At 44.4% G+C, this 12,759-nt stretch overlaps 1 pseudogene; it reads right to left on the bottom strand.

Annotated features, from left to right (window-relative positions):
* Positions 1 to 1,779: 1,779 nt before the first annotated feature.
* Positions 1,780 to 1,982, bottom strand: LOC116151123 (U2 spliceosomal RNA; annotated as a pseudogene).
* Positions 1,983 to 12,759: the final 10,777 nt, after the last annotated feature.

Raw genomic sequence — 12,759 nt, 5'->3', positions numbered from 1 at the left:
GGCACACATAAATATTTTTAAGCTTCATTGAGAGAGCAGTCTATTTCTCCCTCATAGAAAGGAAGTTGGGAAGTATGCAGCCCCATGCTGGCTTTCTGGTGTCATCAGGACCCAGATGCCTGTCTTTTTGCTTTGCCATCCTCGCCATGTAGACTCTATCCTCACGGTCAAGGATGGCTTCTGCGGTTCGAGCTTTCTTTCGCAGGTATCAGGGTAGGAGAACAGAGAAGGGGCTCTGTGTTAGTTATGCATTGCTGCTTAACAACTCACCCTCAAACTTTGGGCTGGAAATAACAAACATTTATTATCCTCGTTTCTACATTATCTCATAATATTATTATCTCCTAGTTCTGTTATCTCCTAGTTTCTCACAGTTGGGAGCAGCTTAGCAGCGTGCTTGTGGCTCAGCGTTTCACAATCCGCAAGTGAGGCACCGGCTGCAGCCGATCTCAAGGCTCAACTCAGGAGGATCTGTGCAGAAACCACTCAGGTGGTCTTGGCAGGGTTCAGAGTCCCCCCCCCCCCCCCCCATGCTCACTTATGTGGGCTTCCCCACAGGGCTGTCTCATGACTCAGCAGCTGGATTCTCCCATTAGAAGTCCAGTGAGTGCTCATACAGCGGGAAATGTCCAGGGGCGTGAATACCAGGAGGTGGGCATCACTGGGGCCATCTTAGAAGCTGCCTTCGCAGGCTCTTCCCAGTGACCCAGGCTTCCTTCAAGCCACCTTCCTGGAATTCCCACACAACACTTCTCACAGCTCACAGGCGAGAACTTAGTCACGTGGCCACTTCAAGTTGCAAGAGAGGCTGAGAAATATCATCTTTCAGCTAGATGCATTTCTCACTCTGATTTAAAATTCATTTCATTACTAAAGAAGAAAGAAGGCAGGGGAGAGTGTAGCTCAGTGGTAGAGTGTGTGGTTAGCATGCAGGAGGTCCTGGGTTCAATCCCCAGTACCTCCACTAAAAAATAAACAAATAAACCTCATTACCTTCCCTCCAAAACAAACAAACAAACAAAAAAGGGTGGAAAACTCCTAAAAAAAAAAAAAAAAAAGGAAGAAAGAAGGAATGGCTAGCTCATATTCTAAAGCCTTTCTACAGAGTGGTGGGTCTCAAGTCTGGACTCCAGACCATCAGCACTGGCATCGCCTGGGGACTGAGCTTGAGTCCCACCTCAGACCTGCTGACTCAGAAACTCTGGGGTAGATCCCGGTCACCTGTTTGAACAGGCTCTCCAGGGGACTGTGACGCATGGTCGGGTGTGAGAACCACTGCTGTAGAGGACAAATTAGGGGCCATTCACATGGGTGTTTTAATAAAGTATGTAGTTTGTTTCCAAGAACCCACAGCTTGGGGTTATCTTTAGTCAGCATCAATCATGAGCTGGGAGGCCTATAAAGATGAGCTGGGTATTATCAAATGATTTAATTACGATCCCCTTCATTGGTTCCATCTTGAGATAAGAGAGAATTTTATCAGGTGGTAAGCTCTGTTATACAGATAAAGCAAAGGGATCCTGAATGAAGTTTCCTTTGCAATGAGTGAAGAACTATAGGCTGTCAGTGGCTGGAAATTCGATACCTAAATACTAGATTCATAGCAGGGTTATGTCATGGACTATTTAAATAATCAAATCCAGCAAAGGTGAATGTTTTACTCAAAACCCAGGAAATGATAAGTGAGGGCAGACTATAAAAAATGAGTACTATGGTCTGAACTTTTGTGTACCTCCCCAAATTTATATGTTGGAACCTAAACCCCAAGGTGATGGTAGAGGTGGGGCAGAGCCATCATGAATGGGATGAGTGCTCTTATAAAAGAGATCAGAGAAAACCCTGGTCCTTCTCGCCAAGTGAGCTTACAGCTAGAAGGTCTATGAACCGGGATGTGGGCTCTCACCAGACACCGAATCTGCTGGTGCCCTGACTGATAAGAACAGATACTACACTTCATCTTAGCCAAAAGGCCAAGAAGCGATGCTGCTGGTGCCTTGGGTTTGTACTTCCCAGCATCCAGACCTATGAGAAATAAATTTCTGTTGTTTATCAGCCACCTGGTCTCTGGTAGTTTGTTATGGCCACCCGAATGGTCTGAGATGTTGGGAGACTTCAATAATCCACACGTAGATCGTTGGGAGTCTGTGGTCTAATTCCATTTGTTCATGCGCCCACATTTCAGCAAGGTTAGGATCTCTGTGCTCCATCTTCCTCCTAAAATGGGAATAGTAATAGCTACAGGTTTCTTTGGCAGACGGGAGAATATTCTCTGACGTCCTCCACGTGAGGCACTGAAGTGAACCCCTGGCACACAGCAGGGCCAACGATGTGACGTGGTCCCTCTCCTTTCCCTTTATCCGAATATTGTGCAGAAGATAATATGTAGTCACAATACTTTTATGTGGTTTCAGAACTTACAAGGAAGTCAAGTATTCTAAATTTGGTTCAGATTTCCTTGAAAGTCTGTATTTGCTTTTGTTTTGTTCCATTTCTCCTCATTATTTACATCAAGTTCCATGATTCTTGCTCCATTTGGTGTTTATCGTCAGTCTTTATTTTTTCTTCATTGTTGTTACACCTTTTTTTGGCGAATGGATTCTGCTGCTTAAACACTCTGGTTCTTCTTTGTTTTTGTTTGCGTTCTTCTTCTTTTTTTTTTTTTTTTTTGCCTCTCTTTTTAATTAAACATTCCTGACAACTTCTTGCTTCTGAAGAGCTGAGAGGGTCAGTCAGGATCCATCGTTTCAGGGATGCCTCTACCACAGAAAGGAATATGGCCTCGGGCTGAGGTGACACTGTGGAAAACAACGCTATCCTTCTATTCCGCGTGTGCGCGCGCGCGTGTGTGCGTGTGTGTATGTGTGTAGAAGGAGTTCTAGGTGCTGAAATCCCGGCCCCCACTCCCCTCCCCACCCACCTCTGTTCTAGCAAAGTGTACAGCCCACTCTTCAGCTCCTTGTTGGAAATGCCTGCAACTGTGGGGGGAGGTGCCCAGCACCCCCACCCCAACCCGAGAAAGGAGCTATTCTTTTTGCTGAGCCAAGGCCCCTTCCCTCAGAGCGGGACTCGAGGGCGGTGCGGCGGGGCCGGGGGAAGAAGCTCCGCAGTGACACGGGCAGGCCTCTGCTCGTGGCCCGGCAGCCCAGAAGCCTTTCTCTGCCCTGGCCTCTTGCTGGGCTCTGGCTTTGGCACTTAAGCAGCGTTGGCGCATCCTATGGGAGAGAAAGGCCCTTTCCTTGGGGCCGGGGGTGGGGGCAGGTGTTGCTCTTTTTAGGTTTTCTTGGTGGCGTGGAGTGTGGAATGGAAAGTCATCCGGTTGCTCCCTGGGAGCACCCTGTCCGGGGACCATCGTTATCAGCGTGGGGTCTGGTATCAGGCTGGGTCTAGTCAGGGGACAGAAGCCACACCAGTTATTGGAGTAATAAGGTTTTCCTACGAAGATGTTGTTAACTAGGTATAAAGTTGCTAACTGGGGAACTGAAAGGGTGAAAGGAGAATTCTAAGATGTCCCTGTGGTGGCAACTGGAGGAAGCAGCTCCCAGCCCGGAGGCAGAGGGAACAAAGGTAGCTGAAAACGGAAGGCCAGAGACTTGGGGGAGGGGCCCATAGTGCTGAAACGCAGACCTCTGAGGAGGGGCACTGCCTGCTGGTGCTGGCATCTCCAAGCTCAGAGGAGGGGCTCATGGGACCAGGCACAGACCCCCGAGGAAGGGGTGTCTGGCTGGTAGGGCCAGAATCGAGAGCAACTGGCAAAACAGAGATGTCGTTTGCAGCATCCTGGCCCCAGTGTCACAGAGCAGAGCGTGGAAGGGCGGGCTGTGGGCTAAGAGAATACATGGATAGCTGGACAACAACTTAATAACTGGCACAAGTCCTTTTTGACAACTGAGCACATTCTGGGACAGTGAGTCTCAACTTGAATGTGAGTCCCCTGGGCCTTAGCTTCTGCATCCCTGACAAGCTCCCAGGGATGCTCATGTCTGAGCAGCAAGATCCTAGGGGGCCTGTGCCTTCCTCTTAGTCGTGGAGAGCAGCCCTCTGCAGGACTCCTTCTCGCTGGCCAGCTGTGCCCTTGAGCCACCCTTGGGGCAGGCATGTGGCATGCCCTCCTTCCCCATCTTCCCTACTCTGGGGCTTTCTCATTTTTTTCCTCTCTATCAAATTTGCCAGGACTTGGCTGGCTGACGGGGATTAAGAGAGGTCCCAGGCGAAAGCGTAGCCTCTTCTGAATGATATTAGCATTTTAACTCGGAGCTATTTCCTGCCTTCAGTCAAATAGGAATCCAGGAAGGGGCCCATCTGGGCTAATCTCAGGTGGTTCCTCCTAGGTACCTGAAGATGCTGCTCCATTGATGACTGCCATTTTGTGATAACCTTACAGGGTGTCTACTCTCCAATTTTCTGTTTAAGAGGTGAGGAAGAATCCCAAACTCACACATGATCTCCACACAGGCTCTCCGTACCATATCCATGTTTTCCTAAGGGGATCATCTTAACAAATCAGTTTGAGAAGAAAGTTGATTGTCCTCCAACAGCTTAAATTACAAGACCACGCTTCATCAGTTGAAGGGAGAATAAACAAGGTGGTGGTCTCAGCCAAAGAGTGGAAATCTGGGAACATCTTGAGAAAACAGCAGCCAAAGAATGAACTCAAAGCAGCGGTGGCCAACATCAGCTCTTGGCAGCTTGCTGTGGGATCTCAGTAGCTCCGTAGCTGGACCTAGCTCCCTGATTCCCCCTGCGGTGGGTACCTGAAGCTGGCCTTACGCTTCCTCATCACAAGGGAGCATTCACAACAGAGTGGATGAAGAGGTGAGCTGGCAGTTATAAATACTGCAATTCAGGTACCTCAAGGGGCAAAAATGGAAGATTTTTCTTGCCTAGGTCATTTCTGTTTTTCATGATGGTGCCCGTAGAAAAACTCTCCTAATGGCATCTGAAGTTACAATGTTTCAAAACCTCTCCCCATTCATATATTAGGAATATTATTTTATGTATGATTACTAAGGCCTTCTGAAATAGGAGCAAGAACGGCTTTTGGTGGGACTGATTTTACAAATGAGAGAACTGAGCAGAGGTGTTAAATGACTTTCCGGGGACCCAAGGAGGGAAAATTGTGATCCAGTCCCCCGGCCTAGAGACAGACGCGCTCCAAAGACCGTGGAGATATGGCGGCTCGATCCTGGGGCCCAGAGATTTACACCATCATCTCTGCCGTTGTGGCGTGGAAGAAGCCGTAGACGGTGGGGAAACAAATACATTCAGCTGTCTTCCAACAAAACTTAATTTATGAAAACAGGCAGAGGGCTGGATTTGGCCAGAAGGCTGTAGTTTGCTGACGCCCGCCTTATTCCAATGGCAAAGGTGGGAAACGTGATACAGGAACCTGATTTAATTCTTATAGGAATAGAAACAAAAATGAGATAGAAAGGAAGGTGGAGAGCTGAGTGAGAAGGAGGAATAGGAGATAGATCGATGGTGTCAATGGAAGGAGACAACAGAAAAGAAAGAAAAAAGAAGGAATGGCCATTAAAACAACTCCAATGTTTTTGAGACTAATAAAAGTGAGTTTTGATGCTTATCCAAGGCTGTGTGAAAGCCAGTGAAATTTTATCATAGTTTTTGCGCGTGAGGTGAATTCACTTTCCTCAAACCATTTTATTTTCAAATGATAAACTTAATCAGGGCAGGCACAATGGAGTTTGCGATATCAACTCACTGTCAAGTTATGCCTCTGTAAAAAGAATTGTCCGCTGACTCTGTTAGCTAGCTAACAACAATTTGGAAATAACTAATTTATCACTAGGAATGATGAAATCTAGAAAATATTTCTTAGGAAAGAAATATGTTTTAGCTGCCCGACGGCAAAACAAGTCCTTTGTTATTAATGCACTGATGCTATGACGCCTTGACTCTATCAGAGATTAAAGAGTTTTTTTGTAGATGTCAAGTGCCTGGTATTGCTAAAGCTTTCAGAAGGTTTTGGAGACAGTTCTTATTGTTTTGCAAACATATCCTCCTTCTCTGTACTTTGAAAGATGATTTCAGATCTCTTTAAAGAAGCTTTCTTCTTCGTAGTTTCCTTATTGGCTTTATTGCTTTCCAATGCCAGCAAGAATACTATGTGAGCCAGCAGCACAAAGACTTAAAAACATTTGAAGAAGCAATTTGAGTTGCTACTTTAGAGAATTTGTTTTTCTAAAAACACAGGAACCTGGGGGCTGGGAAATTGCATGACTATGGACAGCGAGCCAAGTCAAAGAGGACATTTATCATGGCTGCACTGTTTTTGCTCCTCCACCTTTGAATTCTGGAGCGTGCCATGTGTCCAGAAGTCCTGTGGGTGGTGATGCCTCATTTTGCTGGGGGCGGTGATGTGCAGGGGTTTTGGGCACAGACACCCTTGGCTTGACTCCCAGCTCTGCCACTTGTTGGGTGGGCAACATTAGAACAGTCTGTCTGTGGCTCACCCTTCCCATCTGTAAAATGGACATGGAGATATCAATACCTACCTTCAAGAATCTTTTCAAAGATTGAATGAATTAAATTACATGTGAGCACATAGGAGAATGTGTATAGAAAGCACTCAGTCTGTTACTATTATCATTAGTGAGGGATAGAGAAAAACCATAGTGAATCTAATCTTCTTTGGAAAGTCTGTCACCTACAGAATGGTGTGTGTGTGTGTTTTCCAACCAAGCTGTTAAATGCTGGCAATGTATAGCTTTATAATGTACACATATATGCAAAATTGCCTTGACAACTTTTATGCGGAGGCAATATGGTAGCTAACGAGGTTCTAGTCAAAGCCCATGTATTGCTGATTGAAAGTTGCCACGATTATCAGTGTATTGGTAGGTGAGAGTGATTGTATTTAAATGTTAAACTTTAGCCCAGATATCTCCTCTGAGCACTAGACACCTTTTGGATATTGAAGGTACCTCACATTCAACACATCCCAAACTCATCTCAACCTTAGTCCGATTCCAGCATCACTTAACTTAGTGAATGCATCATTACCTATCCAGATTTGCAAACAAGAAACTTGGAGTCATCTTTGACCGTTCCCTATGTCTCACTGGATCTAACCTACCATCTTGCCAATTTTACCTCCTAAATATCTCTCAAACGTGGGCATATCTTTCCATTACCATTATGGAAAACCATTGTAATCCAAGCCACAAATGGCTCACACAGACTACTCTGTTAGCCTCCTAATTGGTTTAGAACAATTCATTCTTTCCCCTAGGAAATCTATGCTTCTTAAGGCCCAGATTCAGTTTTATTCTTGTAACTACCATCCACTTAATCTACCTGCTGGATCTACCAGTGCTCTCCCTTGATTCCCTCTATAAAAACACACAGTTCATGCCCACAGAACACTGCTAGCTCATTGCTAGTAGATTACTCACCAGGATGCTCATATATTTCTGCTCCTACCAATTGAGCTGTATGTTTACTAAGAGTCTCTAACCTGTCTTTGCCAGTGTTTGAAATAATTACCTAATTTAATGAAGTATTATGTAAGTTGATGAAACATGAACACATTCATATTTCAGAGAGATTTTTTCCTCTGAAAACTATGTTGAATGCTTTGGGAAGAGGCAATAAAGGCAGGCTGCTATAAAGAAAATTGTTCAATTAAGTATAAGCGAGAAATCTGCAAAATATCTCATAAAATAAAAGTCCAGAATAATTCTGCACTCAGAATTCTTTGCAAGTGTATTTCAGTTTTCTTAAAAGAAATGGAATTGGAAAATGGTAGTCAACATATTATGGATGAGAAAGAGGCCAAGGAAAGACATTTAGCTAAAGCATATAAAGTCTGGGACCTTCACAGAGAGATGGATGAATGAATGCACATTTAAATAAAATGTTAAAGGTATGTATGTGTCATTTTCAGTGATTTTTATTTTATGGAGCTCTTTCAACCAACTGCCTAATTTTCTGTATGGATTGCATAGCATACCTTGAACTTCATATAGTTGAATTCTTCTCTGTTTATCTTACACCAAAATCCTTAAAATGGCTGATAAAGTCTGGTCTAGATGAATTGGCTCGGCCTCATCTTGAAACCTCAAGGTCATTTCGAGAATTGTCTCCTCTTCCCCTGACCCAGTGCTAGCCCCTGTTACATCACTGAACTATTTGTCACAGGGTTTAGCATGGTTGCCATGTCACATTTTCTCTGTGGTTACTTGACCGGGGCTGGCTATATTAGCTTCCTGGGGATGCCGGAACAAACGACTCCAATCTTGGTAACTTAGAACAACAGAAATTTGTTCTCTCAGAGTTCTGCGGGCCAGAAATCTCCAAGCAAGTTGTTAACAGGCAATGATAACTCTGAAGGCTCTAGGGGAGAATCCGTCCTCACTCTTCCACCTTCTGGTGGCTTCTGGCATTCCTTGGCTTGTGGCTGCATCACTTCAATCTCCGCCTCCCTCTTCACACGACCTTCCCTGTGTCTCAGAGTCTTCCTGTTCTTTTTCTTAGGAGAGTGATTGGATTTCGGGCCCACCTTAATCCAGGATGATCTTATCTTGAGAACTGTACCTTAATTATAGCCACAAAGACCTTTTATTTCCCCAAAGAAAGTCATATTTACAAGTTGCAGGTAGATGTATCTTCTGGGGGCCACTATTCAGCCTGCTAGATGTACATGCCCCACTAGACTCTAAGTTTTACAACGGCAGAAATGGTCAGTCTTTGCCTACTGCAATGCCTGACACATAGCAGGTGCTCTATACATATTTGTCCTCTGAGTGAATAAATGGATTTTGTACAGTCTCTAAACTGATTAAAATGATTAATCAGTTAAATGGAAGTGTGGTGGGACTACAGAAATGCTAATGGAGATAATGCTGATCATGTTCTGAAGTAAACAGAACTCATTCTATTGCTCCACAAAGTCAGTGCTTGCTATTTGGTAGCTGTACTAAGTCTTCTTTTCAAATCAATTGAGCCACCTATTTCATAATCCTTTAAAACAAAGCTTTAAAACCCAATATCCACTTCCTGCTGGTTTATTATTATTCCTCTAAATTTTTAAACAGGGTCTATTTGCATAAGCCCAGTTAGCACTTAGTGACAACTCTGGGGATAGCAGGAGAAAAGGAGTGACAGGAGGCAACGCTAAGAGCTAGGGACATTACAAATATGGATACCCCAAAGCGAATGTCCTTACAATACAGTATCGTAGAGTTACACACTTCTGGACAATGTTGTTGCCTGTTATGACTATTAGCGCTTCTAATAATAAGTGGAAGTTTCACTTGGGGACAAAGGGAAAACCTCCTCAACAACCCCAAGTACCTGCCATCCCCAAAGTCTGAAGCCCAGGCTGCCCATTTTATTAGAAGTTTTGCCTTGAGTTACATGCGGCGCAGCCAGGGTGGTTTCAGCATTGATTTTATACATCCTACAATGATAGAAACATGTAAAACATGTATTTATACTATAAGCTACCGGACAGAAGCTGTGCCTAGATTTCTAGACAGTACTTGACAGGCTGGAATTTAAGAGGACAACAAGCGAGGCAGCACAGATAGCAGAGGTGTCATTACTGAGCTCCTTCAAGCAGGCACCTGTCAGGTGAGGTTAAGGCTGGCTAAAAGTCACGGGATCAAGAAGTCCTGTCCTCTTCTTGATGAGAAGCAACTATCAATTTCTATGAAGTTTTTTGGCTGATGAATATGGGAGTGGGCTGTTAGCCTCATTTTTGTTCCCAAGAACAACAGAGAAAAGGAGCTTGGAAACCAGCCAGGAAAGGCTGTAATGTCCATTAGTCCATTAGTCCACTAATGACAATAGCAATTTACCATTTATTAAGCATCGAGGCGGTCCCAAGCACCAATATTATAGCACATTCTCCTAACAGCCTGGTGTGGTAGAGATTTCTAGGATCAATTTATAAACCGGGAAAGCCAGGCTCAGAGACGTTAAGAAACTAGTCCTAAGTCACACAGCTAGCAAATATCTCTTGGATTGGAATGCAGCTTGTCTTGCCTCCAAAGCCACATGTTTCCTACTTTGGCAAGCTGCCTCCCAGAGTTTGCTCTCTGTTAGTTGTCTGTTAGTGACATTGATAAGATAGCCTCAGAAAGCACCTGGGTTTCCTGCTCTTCAAACTGAGATATTTACACAACAAGATGTATGTGGTGACGTGCCAGGGTAAGCAGAACCCCATAATACACTTGATGCATCTTGATGTCAAGTCATTCATGATGCATATTTGTATAAAAATAAACATTTTAACATGCAACAAGAGACGGAAAGTACATTTCCTGCTTTTAGGAACTGCTTTGGGCGAAATCATCAGATGCCAGGTATGGGGCAAAAAGAAATTATATTTATTCTTCTCTATGTTTAGAAGAGCTTCTATAGGAAGGTCTGAGAACTACTGCAATAGTATGGGAAAAGTGAGTTGTGTGGGTGTATTGGTCAGATATCGGTTAGGAAGACAGCGTCCATTCTAGTCATTCCGAGGTAATTTAGTACAGGAAATGGTTTACCAAAGTGTTGACAAGGCACAAGGAACACAAGGGGAAGGTGAGGAAACTCTGAGAGTAGTAACTGCAGGAAACGACCCCAAAGACTGGAAGAACCACTGCTAGGATCGGAGGCGCAAAAGGGAAGATGTGGTGTTAGCAGAGCCCAGTAGCAGACTCTCCACTGAAATTGTCCAAACACTGCTGATGCTTTGGGAATCCTAGCCACTCCTGAAAAAACACCAAAGGACACTGGAGCCTGTAGCTGCCCCTGATGTCAGATCCGCTACTTTCACTGTAGCCCTCAGTTGCTGGCAGCCACTGGCAATTGCCCATCACTGAAGCTGCTGGAAAGACAGAAGGATGGCCATCTGCTGTGCCAGAGATCCCAACAGAAGCAGGAGAAAAACGACTTCTCCCTTTCTTCTCCCTTCTAATCTCCAGTCATTCTCTCTCAGTGGCAGAACCCAACCAGAGGACAACAGGCAAGGGAGTCTGGGAAATGTAGTTCGTAGGTTTCCAGTTCCCTCCAATAAAGAGATGAGAAGGGCAGGCGCGGTGCAATCAAGAAATTGTGCAGCCATGACTTGTTATGTTATTATTAATCTGAGGTAATTCCATGAAGGCTTAAACTTATATTTCTTGCCCAGGGAATTTAAAGAAATTGTATCTCATTTGAGAGAGGCAAATACAAGTACTCCTTGCTTTCCCAAATCTACTTAGTTTCTGAGTCAGATCGTGAGAGTATTAAATTCAGATAGTGAGGGATACTTTTTCTTTTTCTTTCTTTTTTTTTTTTTTTTTTGAGTGACTAGCCTTTATTAAATGTTCCAGTGTCAAGCCTCACACACAGAGTCATGGAAGCGCCAAAGACATCCAATGGATTCACTTCTAGGTCCAGCAAGCAATCATATGATGGCCATATTGAGAATAATTTCCATAGGTAAGGGTTTCACACTCCGTACCCTTCAGTTAATACGTATTCTGCAAAGAACAAACTTTCCAAGGGCTAATATTTTCTTTTTGGTAAACAATGTACACTACAGTTTCCCCTCCCTTTTTGCATTTACATCAATTCTTCCCCCTCCAGCTTTATTGAAAATAACTGACATAGAACACTGTGTAAATATAAGGTGTACAATGTGATGATTTGATACACATATCTATAGTTGACTCTTGTACAACTGGGGTTAATCCACGTATAACTTATAGCTGACCTTTCACATACGTGGTTCCACTTCTGTAAATTCAACCAACTGTGGACCATGTAGTACTCCAGCGTTTACTATTGCGAAATATCTACCTGTAAGTGGACCTGTGTAGTTCAAACCCACGTTGTTCAAGGGTCAACTGTACTGTGAAATGATTTACCACAGAAAGGTTAATTAACACATCCATATTCATTACCTCACACAGTTGCCCTTTTTTGTGTGTGTGGTGAGAAATTTTAAGATTTACTCTCTTAGCAACTTTCAAGTACACAACTCTATTGTCAACTGTATCACCATGCTCTCCAGCCCCCTTTCCATAGCTGTGCAAAAGCGCACATACACTGGAGGCTTTAAGAAGTTCTGTAGGAGACAACCCGGTTTCACCCGATCTTATTCGATCCCGGAAGCCTCCTCTGGCTAACGCTGGCAGGGCTCTAAGACCTGCTGTCAAGTCACGGGGAATCACCGTCAGGGAGCGCTTTCTCAGCCAGCCTGGGATGTGGCCAAATTTTCTTTCAGGGAAACCTAATGTTCGCTCTGAACTTTCTTCTTTGGTTCCAGCTTTCCTTGCTTTGTAACTTTGGCCAATTATTTTTCACCCTCTAAGCCTTCATTTCTTCATCCACAAAATGGAGTGAATATTACCTACTTCGCAGGCTTATCCTAAAGACTAAAGGAGATGACATGAAAACTCGACGGCCAAGTGTAAAGTACCACGCAAACGTAAGGATTCTAGGCTTCCGTAAGGGGCACGTGAGGTCCCTAACTCGTAAGGCTGCTCACGATGCCTCTCCGTAGCCCCTCTTGGGCAGAGCCTCCAATCCGGAGCCCTTTCTTCACCTTCCTGGGATTCAACGCTCACCTGGGGCTTATCACACTCTTCTGGCTCCAGCTTGCAGGTAGATCCCCACAGCCAGAACTGATCCACTTGCCCCTCTGCACTGTCCCCCTCCAAACCATCCTAGACACCGTTGCTACAGACATCATTCTCAAACAGGTCTCTGATCTTTTCATTGCCATTCTTAAAATAAAGCTTTCATTAACTTCCCTTTGCTTACCAC

Source organism: Camelus dromedarius, chromosome X (assembly GCF_036321535.1).
Source record: "Camelus dromedarius isolate mCamDro1 chromosome X, mCamDro1.pat, whole genome shotgun sequence".
NCBI classification, from domain to species: domain Eukaryota; kingdom Metazoa; phylum Chordata; class Mammalia; order Artiodactyla; family Camelidae; genus Camelus; species Camelus dromedarius.
This window is presented reverse-complemented; position numbering and strand designations above follow the sequence as displayed.